The sequence below is a fragment of the Pocillopora verrucosa genome, chromosome 12 (genome assembly GCF_036669915.1).
Source record: "Pocillopora verrucosa isolate sample1 chromosome 12, ASM3666991v2, whole genome shotgun sequence".
Taxonomy (NCBI): domain Eukaryota; kingdom Metazoa; phylum Cnidaria; class Anthozoa; order Scleractinia; family Pocilloporidae; genus Pocillopora; species Pocillopora verrucosa.
This window is the reverse complement of record NC_089323.1, coordinates 775,502-789,871: the sequence shown is the minus strand read 5'-3', so window position 1 is coordinate 789,871 and position 14,370 is coordinate 775,502.

Below are 14,370 nucleotides of genomic sequence, written 5' to 3'. Positions count from 1 at the left end.
TGTAATCTAAACAAGGAAATAACGAAGCAGAGTTTACTTTAACCGAAGTTTCCATTGCTGTGACTTTTAATGTAGGTGACATGGAATTTATTGTTTTCATTAGGAAAATATTTACGCCAATAAATTAGGGAAACACTTGAAGTAAGCCATGTAGTCCTCAATGGGAATTATTTTGGTGAAAGTGTTCATGAATCAATGTAAATCTAGGCCGTAGTTAAAAAGGTTCAGGGCTTCAGGATAAAACTTGCATTTTTTTGAAAATTTCCTATTCAAATTTTTTTCATGGCTTTAAATTTACCTTAGTATAATTTGGAGATGTCTGATGATATCTTTCTTAGATTTAAGAATTTATACTTAGGTATTCAGAGCACGCTTTGTAATTAGAACCCGTTATGTGCTCAAAAGTTTAAGGTATACTGTATCACAGCTGTTTTAAAAGAAATTTTTGTCAAATCAATGTTAATTTTTGACAGATTTTCATAACTACCATTGGTATATGCTGGTATAAAATGTAATAGTTAACCTTGCAAATGGTTGAATATGATGTAACGTAGGATTTTAAAAACATGCTGGGACAATTTCGATTAAACATTCTTTTTATAATTTCAGTGTATTTCGTGTGAATTGTTTTGATGCCATTTGTATCTAAAGTTGAAGCTATTTGTTCATTTACCTTAGTTTTTATTCATTAACTCATTAACTCCCAAGTTGTGAAGAAAAATTCTCCCAACTGATAAGAATGTGTTTCTTTGTTGCTTCATTCTGAGAATTCGATGAAACATAACGTTTGTAGTGGAAAATAATCCGCTAGTTTAGATTTTCTCTAATTCTTATTGACACCATGTATGTCGGCGCATTAATTTTGTGAGGAGAATTTAAGTTATGATCAATCTTGGGAATAAATGGGTTCATTTAAGTGTCTCCGTTTAGCGCGTACTTTACTTAATGCCTTGAACAATTTAATGCAGTTTGTATTGTACTTTTTTTTACTTTTTTTGTGTAAGAGAAATAGAGAGTGTATAAAATACAAAAACTGCGTTTGTTTTCATTGTCTGTCTCCATATTCTAAGGATTCGCGTAAAATGCATGGAGAACAGATCCTACAGGGACTTCAATGCTTGTTTTGACCCGCGCGCGCCAAGTTGATAATCATTGCCGCTGACAGTGTACTGACATTCCATGTTTCAAGCCCCCACCCACCTAACAAACGCTCGTCGACTCTTCGATTGTGTCTCTTTCACTGTCTACCGTTCTCCATATTGTCACACGATTTTGAATGCCGACGGACGTATTCCTACTGTTACCTGTGTGCGCCCTTTTTACCTTTTTACACCTTTTCACATTTGTGCATCTCTTTTTTCTCCTTCCTTTTGTTCCTTCCCTTTTTTTCATCGTACTTTTCCTTTATTCCCATTTTTACGCGCACTTCTTTCATCGCCCTCAACTTTATTCTTCTACGCGCTTCATTAGACGCGACTATCTCCTTGTCTGTTTCAGTTTTCATTCGTCTCAATCCTCGCGCAATGTCAGGTCTCTTACAACACATACACTTCCTTACTTCCCCAGAGTAGTTGTTATTATGCTTATTTTGTTCACTTTAGGATGGTGTCCTCTTAGCATCATGTCTAATAAAATCTTAGTTTTCCTTTCGACTCATTCCCAGTCCACAGGGGTCTCAATTTTAAGTCTCACTTGCCAGTGTTTGCTCTCCTCGGTCCTCTCATCACAGTAGCAGCTATAAAACGGAAGAGCTCCCTCCAAGTCTCTGCGACATAATCGATGCATTTTGTTGGAAACGAGTCCTTCAATGTCCAAATTAAGGCTTCTTCTATCATCTGATTGGGAATGGACCAAACTCTCGCCCAGGGTCCACTTACATCGCGAGTCCAAGATGGCAGCAGGCCAATCCACAGACTTCTCCGAGTCGGTAGCCGTCATCTTGGATGTAGACGCAGAGAGGACCTTGAAAAAGTGTTTTTACAAGACAATAATCAAGAAAGGTTAAGTTATTGTAATGCTTCCTAAGAGGTAGTCGATAACAGCCCGAGAGATTCATTAGGAGCAAACACGTTCCGTCGATTATTGGACTCCATGTCTCCTTACGTTGTAGAACAAACTGCCCGAATACGTACGCCTATATGCCCCTCTCCTCCTCCCCTAAATAGCACTATACATCCCTTTATTGCAACTTTTAAAATTATACAGCACAATACAACATTATACCCCTGAGTAGCACTGTAAATCCGTAAAATGAAGTAACTGTGCAGCGCATCACAACAATATGAACCCCTAAATAGTACTATGCTTCCCTCTACTGAATTTTTTTCACCATACAGCGCTCTATAAACTATTGCTCCAATTTGGCACGAAAATAATTGTGGGTGTTTGTCCGCGGACATTATCTATTCCAAGATGCCAAAACTGTGAGCTTCGAGGGACAATGTCCAAGGACAAATATCCGAACATATTTTCGTGCAAAATAGAGGCTATTGTGATTTTTATCCTTCTGTTATTTTGCAACGCTCGTGAAAGAATCTTTATGAACAGCTCACTGAATTGAATTAAGAGCGAATTTTTTTTATCACCGCGTGGGAGGTGGCACATGATCGGAAAAATCACTATCCTCATATTTCGCTCAAAGATACCTTAGGGTAAGTCTATAAACGTGGTATAATTTTTTTGTTCAGAGCTGTTTTAATTTTCTAGAAAATCACCAAACACTGTATCGAGCCCCAACTGCCATAAAATGGCCGAAATGAAGTCGACGAGTAGGGCATGACGAGCTTTGCTCACCAAAAGAATTTATGCAAATGAGGCTGAGGCGGATCTGAGATCCGCCTGGCAATTATTAACTGTAAGAGAAGAACTGACTTCGCGCCCACAGAACGACCGAGGTGTTGCGGATGAATTTTCAGTAATTACTTTTTTGGCACTTTTCGGCGTCCAAATTGCATGGCGAGAGTAACCCAAAACCTTAAAGTAGACCCTTCTTGTCACAATACGAATGTTTTCCAGATAGGGACACGCGTTTATGTCAGCTTCACTCGCGTGATTGCATTTTTCAAGGTTAAACCCTCGCGTGGAACTAACAACTCAAGTTTACTTTAAAGCGCTCAATGTAAGCCAAAGAAATTTTATAATTTAACGACATGATCGAAATTTCGTTTATGAAGGATAATAATGGATCGACATCGACCTGGAGCGTCAGCTTCACTCGCGGGGAGTCAACCATTTTCTCTTGCCCCTTGCGCAACATAGAATGCAAATTTGCTGACCCACTCTATTGATACACACAACTCGACAGTCGTTAAGAGTTGAAAAAGATGAAGTTTTTTACCAAAACCATGTATTTCCGATTTTTAAACGCTAACAAAAATATAGTAATGGTATGTCCACTCCGGAAAATAATACCGCAAGCAACAGCAAGCCCTAACCGCGATGAGAACACTCATGAATCACACAGCGCAACAGACCTCATTTTGTTTGTTTGTTTGGGTTTTTTCCGATAATATTGGCCTGTAAAGAAATATATAACGGAGTTTTTTTGCACCCTCCGCCGCAACCATATAATTGGCTAAATGCTAAGAGAGTAATATACTTTAAAGAGATCATTAAAGGAGTAAAATCTTTAAAAAAATTTTCCTGCTGGGGTTTCCTGGCGCGCCACTGCGAACACAGCGAACCTCTTGTATAAGGCTGCGAGAAAATAAAAAAGGACAAGTAGAAAAAGTTCTTTACTCACAAATCTCTTTTACAATCTATGACCGATTTTACATCTCGTGTCTGAAGCAAGAGTTGGAAATGTAAATACAATTTAATATGTTACGAGAAGAGGTATTTTACTCGTTGGTAATTTTATTCCTAAACTCGTTATTTATTTTTAATTGAAACATCACGGGATTTGAGGACAGACACCACCAAGGCAAACACAACATCGACGTAAAAATTACCAGTCAACGGAACGTGCACTTATTTGGTTAGTCATCTCAACAGGAAAACTATCTTTTTTTATGAAAACAAACATTGCTTTTTCATCACGACTTTTCGCGGTTAACGTTCAATGAAATCTGCAAAGGAAAAAAAATTAAGACAAGTAAATTTAATTATGTCGCAATTCATACTCAAAATTAGTTTGTCATAAGATGAAAACACACAGTCTAAATTGAAACAACTCCCAAAGAGAGACACAACCAAATAAAAAAAGGAACGATTTTGCCTTCAGATAACAACAGTCCAAATAGAACTGACTACCCAAGAGAGACAGAACCAGGTGAAAAAAAAAAGGAAAGGTTCTGCCTTCAGATAACAACAGCCCAAATAGGACTGACTACCCAAGAGAGACAGAACCAGGTGAAAAAAAGGGAAAGGTTCTGCCTTCAGATAACAACAGCCCAAATAGGACTGACTACCCAAGAGAGACAGAACCAGGTGAAAAAAAGGGAAAGGTTCTGCCTTCAGATAACAACAGCCCAAATAGGACTGACTACCCAAGAGAGACAGAACCAGGTGAAAAAAAGGGAAAGGTTCTGCCTTCAGATAACAACAGCCCATATGGACTGACTACCCAAGAGAGACAGAACCAGGTGAAAAAAAGGGAAAGGTTCTGCCTTCAGATAACAACAGCCCATACGGACTGACTACCCAAGAGAGACAGAACCAGGTGGAAAAAAAGGAAAGGTTCTGCCTTCAGATAACAACAGCCCAAATAGGACTGACTACCCAAGAGAGACAGAACCAGGTGAAAAAAGGGAAAGGTTCTGCCTTCAGATAACAACAGCCCAAATAGGACTGACTACCCAAGAGAGACAGAACCAGGTGAAAAAAAGGGAAAGGTTCTGCCTTCAGATAACAACAGCCCAAATAGGACTGACTACCCAAGAGAGACAGAACCAGGTGAAAAAAAGGGAAAGGTTCTGCCTTCAGATAACAACAGCCCATATGGACTGACTACCCAAGAGAGACAGAACCAGGTGGAAAAAAAGGAAAGGTTCTGCCTTCAGATAACAACAGCCCAAATAGGACTGACTACCCAAGAGAGACAGAACCAGGTGAAAAAAGGGAAAGGTTCTGCCTTCAGATAACAACAGCCCAAATAGGACTGACTACCCAAGAGAGACAGAACCAGGTGAAAAAAAGGGAAAGGTTCTGCGTTCAGATAACAACAGCCCAAATAGGACTGACTACCCAAGAGAGACAGAACCAGGTGAAAAAAAAAGGAAAGTTCTGCCTTCAGATAACTACAGCCCAAACAGGACTGACTACCCAAGAGAGACAGAACCAGGTGAAAAAAAAAGGAAAGGTTCTGCCTTCAGAAAACAACAACTCACATACGAATGACAAAACCGGGAAAAAAATGAAAAAATGAAGGTTCTTCCCTCACGGAGATAAGTCAGGGAACTAAAGACTGATTACCCGAGAGAGTGGGTAAGAAATAACAAAAGAACGAGAGCATCTTTAGGATTCTGCTTTCGAAACTGCGAAATAGTACAGTACGATTAGTAAGAAAACACACTAACCTGTTAAGAGTGCGTCATCTTATAGGGAAGGAATATTTGAGCTCTGATGTCAGGGTTCATTCCATAATTAGTTCATCTGGCTCATGTTAGGTTTCAACAGTTGGATAATACACCATGTGATTTTAAGCATCTGTCACCTGACTATCACAGAAATAATTCCTTCTCTTGCTTCGAAAGCACAGAAGTAAAGGTAAACCTTGCTTTTCTGATTAAATGGTTTGGGCATCATCATTTTCCGCTCAAAGGTTATTAAGCAGCGAGATTTATCGCGCTTCATCATATAGCTCTAGAAAGAAATTATCAGGCATACAACCTTACCTAAAAGCCAAATTGGACAGGCCAGCGAGTAGAATTTCTTCCTCGCGAAGTAATACACAGTTAAGACCTTACCTTAAGGAAAGAACGATGGCCCCTTTTCGCAGATACCGCCGAATACACTCGTACCTTCGCACAGAATTTTCGCGGGATAAGTTCCCGCGCTTACCTGATGATTGAGACTTACTAAAATAATATTTTATACTGAAAGAGCTCCTTAGTATGGACGCCAGAAAAGTATTATCAAAATATCTACCCAATCGTTTCAAGTGTTAAATGATACTCTTGTATCTCCAGAACATACTGCAGTCGAAATCTCTCTTGAAAACAAGGTCCTTACCGAGCGGCTCACCGGCCTCCATGCTGACTTCGAGTCAAAGGTCTGATCAGAGTGAAATATAAGTTGGCTAACACAATTTAATTTTGGTATTGTCGTGACAGAACAGATAATCGCTCTTTGCGTCACAAACCAATAGATCTGTAGATCACGGACAAAACATGCTGGGTACAACAACTGTTACTTGATAGTCATGTCACACACTACAACCAGGCTATCCTCAAATGCCATGACACACTACGGCTTAGCTAAGCTGTTCTTATCGCTGAATCATTCTACAATTATGAAAATTGCCATTCACGCCATGAATGCGTAGTTATTTCTAAAGAGAAAATTGTGCAAAAGAGTCCTAAATTTACGTAGCACTCCTAACGCGCAAGCCGCGCGGATCCTCGCGCCTGTTTACATTTTAATTGTTAACTTCGATTAATTTCACGCTCGAAGCCAAACACCTCGCTTTCACTTGCTAATTGAGCCCTCTCGCTTTACTTTGACGAGCCTATGGATCATTTTACGCATCCCTGGTGTGAATTCTTTTCTTGAGCAAAGCTCGTCATGAACAAAACCTTTATTCCTCAAAAGCGCAAAAGAGAGCAAGTCTTTCTGAATTTTACCTATTTGTATACGAGGTATTAAAAAATGATTTGAATCTAATAACGGGCTTGTTGACATAACTATGAATTATTGGCGAATATTTGAAAATAGCCAAAATTTGATTGATTAAAAATTACATTTTGGAGCAGTTTTTCAATAAAAATTTTTCCTACCTGGTATAACTCGGAATCACTTGAGATGAGTAATTTTAAAAAGTGGAAAGAATGTTCTTTCCATGGATATAAAAATTAATTTGGGGCTCTTAATTACTGCGAAGAAGTAGCCCGGTCTATTTCGTGCAAATCGCAATGCCGCCATGTAAACAACCGCAGATAATCCAATTAGGCTTTTTATTATCGAAGCCATAATTCCAACAAAATCTTATCGCTTTGATTGTAAACTGGATTTCTTAAGCTCACCTGACGAAAAACACCTTTCTAAGATTGGTTCCTTGCCTCAATCTTGTTATAAAGAGACTTGACAACAGCTTCGATAGTACAGCACTACAGGCGGTAGTGAAAACATCTCACGAAGGTTCCTGCCGGAAACGTCGCATTGCTGGACAGTTATAACCATATTTCAGCTTGGAACACTCACATTTTACAAGTCTTCCTTTCACAATAAGAATGGAAGTTTGTTCTTTATAGAACGAGTCAGAGCATCCTGACAGATCAAATGAATCATTGATGTTCGTTTTTTGCGATGGTGTCACGCAATAACATGTCACTCGAAAGGAGGCTCGGTTACCAATACGCTCTTATTTTCTTTCCTTCTTATCCCCTATTTTTTATTTCCAGGAAAAAGTTTTAAACCCAGAATTTAAAATTACCGTTGTTTGCATTTTTTAAGCGCGATACCACTCATGCGTCACCATAGACTGCTAAATGAATTAGGTATATGTTACTACAGCATAGAGGAAATTTCACTGCATTAATTTTTAACGACGTAAAAAAATGTGTTATCCTATTTTGTAAATTGTGACGGCTTGCAGGGTAGACAGGTGCGGGAGTGGAAAAATTAAATTGGGAGTGGCTTTCTAAAATACTCAGCGCTAAAAATATAAATTAGATTAGGCACAGTTTCTAACCATATAATGAGCGTCGCGCCATAAATTTTCCAAAACAAACTAAAATGGTGTTTTCTATTGGCCGCCGATTTTTTTAAGAGGTGAGCGTACCAAATGGAAATCAATTGCTCCTTTCAAAGATTAGTTGGGGGATGCTGCTCCCAAGATAAGCGAAGTCGAGTTGCAGGAAAAGCTTCTCTTATAGTCCCTCTGCGCTTATGTGAGAAAGACATCTCAGCACACAAACAGGCTGTGGGCGTGAATGATGTTGAATCGGAAGTCGATCTCATTTTAGCACGGGCATCGATGCCTTCCAATATTTCGGACATGACTATCTGCCCAGCCCATCGCTCCTCTTTGGGCATTGGATGGCGAAGAGGCTCGCAACGGTGCCGTGTTCCATCCGAATTATCGAGGCATGCCAAGGAAGGGAAATCACGAAAGGGTGACCGTGGTATAAACAAAGCGCTTTCGAAGGCAATCCTTCGACGCACGGGAATATTCCTCCCTGTTGGGTCTGGTAAGTCTTTGTAATGTTGTTAATTTACAATAGGACGCTATGACAAACAGGACAAGAAGTTACTAGTAAAAACAAAATTGGCACATTTAAATTATTACTACCACTGAAGCACACATTTAACCAGCCATTTAATTTTGTAGCGTGAGCTAATTTAATCAAATTATTTTTTATCAGTGTGTTTTTTTTTTTAACTTCTTGTCGCCAAAAACTAATACACCTCTTTCGTTATCTCACCATGTGGCCTGGGACCGAGATATTTATTTTGGTCAGGGGCTCAGGGCCACTCACTACACCGCAAAACCGCTCTTAGGGAAGAGTGATAGATTTAGGGGACGTTGTTGCGTTGTTGCGTTGTTGGTGCGAGGGGACGGGCAAGTGATTTGAAAAGCGAAAGGGAGGGTAGGATTAAAAAACTGTTTTTGTCTCTGTCAATAGACCATTTTACAGTTCTGTGATATTCAACCAGGCCTCTGTATGAAAGCGAGGTTTGTGTTGACCTTGACACGATAGAGATCAAAAACTGGTTAGCATAACAATTGGAAGCAGAAATAAGTCAAGAGTTGCGATGGTCTGCGATGATTTATGAACAGCTTCGAGTATTGTAAATGGTCAAGCCGGACGTTGTAAACACTTTTCAAGTGAACATGGCGATTTGAAACAAAAACAATGTAAACATCACTCCTTAATCACTGGTTTCAGAAGGTAAGGGTAACATATTGAGTTTCTGATAAAGCACAGCTCAAAGCGGTAAGATTTTGCAGAAATTGTGGCTTCGATAATAAAAGAATAATTGGATTATCTGCGGTTATTTACACGGCGGCGTTGCGATTTGCACGAAATAGATCGGGCTATTTCTTCGCAGTAGTTAAGAGCCCCAAATTAATTTTTATATCCTTGAAAAGAACATCGTTTCCAATTTTCAGAAATGCTCATCTCAAGTGATTCCGAGTTATACCGAGTAGGAAAAATTTTTATTGAAAAACAGCTCCAAAATGAAATTTTTAATCAATCAAATTTTGGCGATTTTCAAATATTCGCCAATAATTCATAGTTATGTCAATAATCCCGTTATTAGATTAAAATAATTTTTTAATACCTCGTATACAAATAGATAGTATTCGGAAAGACTTGCTTTCTTTTGCGCTTTTGAAGAATAACGTTTTTGTTGCCCTACTCGTCGGCTTCATTTCGGCCACTGTTATGGCGGTTGGGGCTCGAGACAGTGTTTGGTGATTTTCTAGAAAATAAAAACAGTTCTGAACAAAAAAATTATACCACGTTTATAGAATTACCCTAAGGTATCTTTGAGCGAAGTATGAAGGTAGGGCTTTTTGTAGGCATGTGCCACATTTTTTTTATTTCACGCGGTCTTCAGAAAAATTCTCTCTTAAATTTGAAACGAAGTCTTATCGAGGTAGACGTAAGGTTTGCAAATTGGGGAATATCGCTTGCATGATATTCTCGGATATCACCCAGTATCAGCTGGGGGATATTTAGTCACTTGCTGCGTTTACACCAATTGCGCGCGACAAAAGCAACAAGTACCCCTAGATAGCACTATACTTCCCTCTTCCACAATTTACATCACAATACAGCGCTATAAAACAACATGTACCCTTAAGTAGTACTATACTTCTCTCTTCTGCAGTTTACATCACTATACAACGCTATACAACAATATGTACCCCTAGATACCACTATACTTCACTCTTCTGCACTCTACATCACGATACAGCGCTATACAACAATATCTATCCCTAGATAGCATTATACTTCTTGCTACTGCAGTTTACATTACTATACAGCTCTATACAACAATATTTACCCCTAAGTAACCTTGATCGGCATAACAGAATACATACATCGAAATTTTCCATGCTTTGTGTCTTTCTCCAAGGTTCATTAAATACTCGATGAAAACCTTTGCGTCGTTCAAAGAAAACGTAGCATTTTCCAGCGCAGTCGTGACTCGTTTGACGTGAAGACACAGAGATGGCGAGTTGATTGAGGCTTTAAATTTCAAACTCTTAAAGGCGGGAAGTATTTCTGAAACAAAATCATTCACGAACATCATTATTAATTCTGAATAATGTAAATTCGATTCACGTTTACTTTAGATAATAAATTTTACTCCCATTTTGCCAATCATACAAAGAAATCAATACACTAAGCAATTCCTTCAACAAGACACAGTTACACAGTTGTAAATCTCCATCCTCATCCTCAGTAGAACTATGCTATCACAAAGGTGGAATAATCGCGGAAGAATAACCGCGCTTAAGACCTTCCTATATACCAAGGAATTCGTGCCACTGGATTCGACATGTGCCAGTAACCTACTCAGTCACATTTAACGTGAAGTTCAGCTAAGATCAGCAAACTGTTTCTTTTTTTCTTCATTTTAAACGATTCCAATCCTAATAGTGGTATCATATTTGCATAAAAAAGCTAATGTCAACTCGAGACTCTGCATTAATTTTTTTGATGAAATGAAACACAACAAACCAGAGATACCACGTACTTAAAACACTAACCGTTTAAACATTTTCTTCCACATGACGTTCTTAACGGGCTCAACGAGCTGCCAAAATTCTCTTCAAATCCGTTTTCGTTCGTGTGATAGCTTGACTTCTATTTCGATTTGACAGTTCAGTTCGACAGTTTGACTGTTAAACCTTAAATGAAGATTTGTAGACATCAGCTGAATAGATTTATGAATTTGCTTAACGGCGAATGAACGCATTGAAATCAAAATCGATTTTCTTTAAGCTCAGCTCACTGAACTACAAGTCTGCTGTCAGATGATTAACGTGGACGCTATTTTAGTCCCTTAAATTTCTCATTTCTCAATGCGTCAGCAATTGAAATTATATTCATGAAACAGGGACCCATTTTGGGACACAAATCTTGGCAATGACTGGTGTAAGCCGCAAAGGTACAACGGACGATTATTAGTCATTCTGATTTTTCGGTCATTGGTAACGTAGTACTTGTGGTCATAAGCATGATCCTAAGCAGACCCTTGCAAAAGTTTCACCAAAACTGTAGAGACCTGGAGATTTTCGCTCAAACACACAACATTGGAGTAATATCAAGGTAAGAAAAAAAAATTATTTTTGATGTTAATGAAGCCTTTTGAATTTTCTGAAACACACTTGCAAGTGCAATGACAGCTGAATGTTCCTAATAAAGATGAAATAACCTTGGCTTTGCTCTCTAAAATAATGACTTAATATTTAGAAAGCAATCATATGATTTGAGTGATCAGTTCCGTTATGTTTACCCTGAAACGGCATTTAAAAAATTGAAAACCATTTCTAGCTTCCGCACAGAACTCATGTTGTGCTTCTTGTGTTGTTTCGCTGCTCGTCTGTCTTCGTCCTTTAAAATGATAAGTTTGTTTGGGACATTAGGATTAGTTTCTTTTAGCAAAATAACTGGCCCAGCTATGACTGGCCTATTTACCGGACCAGGTAGGAATTCGCATTAGCTGATCTTTTTTATTTTTTTCTCAGTTTAACACAGAGAACTCTTACACAATAAACTTTCAGCACCTTTGCTCTCTCAAAGTTCAGAGCCCTCTTACTTCATAACTTTTTCATTCAGTACGATGGTGTTGTAGTCTTCACGGCTTACTGTTATGAAAAATTCCTAAACTACACAGCATTGAATCGTTGTTGTTAAGTGCTTCTTAATAATTGTGTGCTGAATATAATACGCGCCTATCAAAACAACATTTCCATTTACTATGAAGCGAAACTAACGACGTACATTTAAAAAGTTCTGCTTTGATTCTTTTTTATCCCTTAGTATTGATCAAAGGATCAACAGTTTTTAAGGAGAGATCAGTGTTTTGTGTTTCAACAACGAAGTGATTGAACCAATATTTATGGAAGATTTTACAATGACAACCCGTGTGGACATAGACGAGCATGCATCACTCCTGCACCGCTCAAGCTATTAGCTGCCTCTTCCAAACGAAGTCAGGCAAAACAAAAGATCCATCAAACTGTGGGCTGTAGGCTTTGCCTTGCTGTTATTATGGAATGTTGGTGGCCCATGTGTGTACATGATTCGTAGTGTAAATTGTTTCAAAGACAATTCCACCGTCTATTTTTGTGAGAAAGGCGCAGTGTTTCCATATTCCGAAGAACTGGTGATTTTATCTTTGTGTTGTCAAAGCTTTCCGTGCTGGTGTTATTTGCCATCTCTCTAATGAACTTGCTTGCCACCATTTTAGAACTTACTGTTCAAGTTCATAAGGTGCATCGGTCCATGGGAGCACAACACTCAGAATATTTTGAAATGATAAATGATCTCCTGCGTGACTTTGGTACAACCACTTTTAGATTCAAAATGACGAGTTTCTTTTGGCAGAAACTTTAAACGAATTGTAGATAGCCCGTTCCCCATCTCTCTGGTTAAAAAAGCACATGACATAATATTCGTGTTTTCGTGTCTCAAGCGAAATTGTTAGTTACTTCTTAGATGTCTCCCTTAACATGTAAACGGGTTTAAATCCTAATATACCAATTTCATTTCATTTTTATTACTGAGACTCATTATATTTTTATTTGCTTGCTCTTTTTGTTACGTACACGTTCAAACGCAAATAATTTAGTGTTTAAACGAATAAAAGGTGAGTTTGATTCAAAGGTTTTGCGCATCCTCAATGCACATATTTATAGTGCAAAATCGTTGCAGTGAACGGGTTTCAACTTGAAAAGCGCCTAACTCCAAGTGGCACCATGAGTGTTCGTGTCAATCAGGAGAATCTCGGGTGTGAGTCATCGATTCCCACGCACGAAAATTGGAATGGTTTTAATCTAATCTAAAATTTCTTTGCTAATGGGGAGTCTACATTTCTATCAGTCAGTTCTAAACAGCGAAAGGTTAGTCTTTAAACGCAGCTAAATAATTTCCGCCTGAGTGCAACACCAAATCAACACGCCGCTAGTTGTATGTTAGTGAATATTTTATAATAGTGGTGTCTACGTTAGTGCGTGACAGTCTGTGACTCCATTAAGCAAGAAACAATCAAGTTTTTTTTTCTGCGTGCAAATCAAGGGTAGACAAAGTTTTTAAAACATTTAACTATAATTTCATGGAGTTCACCTCGATAATTTTCGTCGGCCAGAGTCAAGACGCGCCAAGCTAAGCGACATCGCCCTGCAGCAAAAAAATTTTCCAAAGAATAAACGTGGCGAGCGTGAGGAAACGCACATTTTTTTCATCATTGTGATCAAAGCCCAATGATGTACCTAAATTGGTACTTACGGTATCAAACCATTGATTATGACATGGTGAGCTCAGTATTTCTGTCGAGGTCGACGTGACTTCACATTAAAAGCATTTTTGACGGAACAAACTAGCGAGCATCACTGCACGAACTGAGAAAGTAAAAACTTGTATTTATCTCCCACGCGTTTCGTCTGACAATAGCAGACTTCATCAAGGATTTTTTCAAGTAGGGTAAATAAGCTTGCTCATATACAAATAGTAAATAAGTTGTCTCTTTACTATTGAAGTTAGTGAATAGATTTCGCTAGGTGCGCCTACGGTGTTATACATGCGTGACATTTTCCGGACGTTACACGTACGAGTACGTGATCCGTTTGAGGGTCACAGATTTAGTGTAAATATCTCACTCCTCAACACCACCCAATGTCTCTAGTTTACAGAGGTCTTAGAAAGTTTCATTACATGGAGTTGCCTTCTGCGGGTAGAAGGCTACAAGCGAATTTCTCAGGCGTAATTGCCTTTGATTTCTCAATTGATGTTGTCGCAAACACAGTTTTTGGGAGTCACGAGACAAAAAAACTTATCAGGACCTAGTTTCTTGTTCTAATGAAAATAAATAGCAAATAAAAACACATTTTCTTGAGAAATAAAGTCACAAATGACGGAGATTCTCTGAAACAAATAGTGATAGAAAAAGATTTTAGTTCTGGTCAATATTGACTTTTCATAGCCTACTTCCAAATCTGAGGGAACGTACTGAGGGAATAAAAAAACATAAATG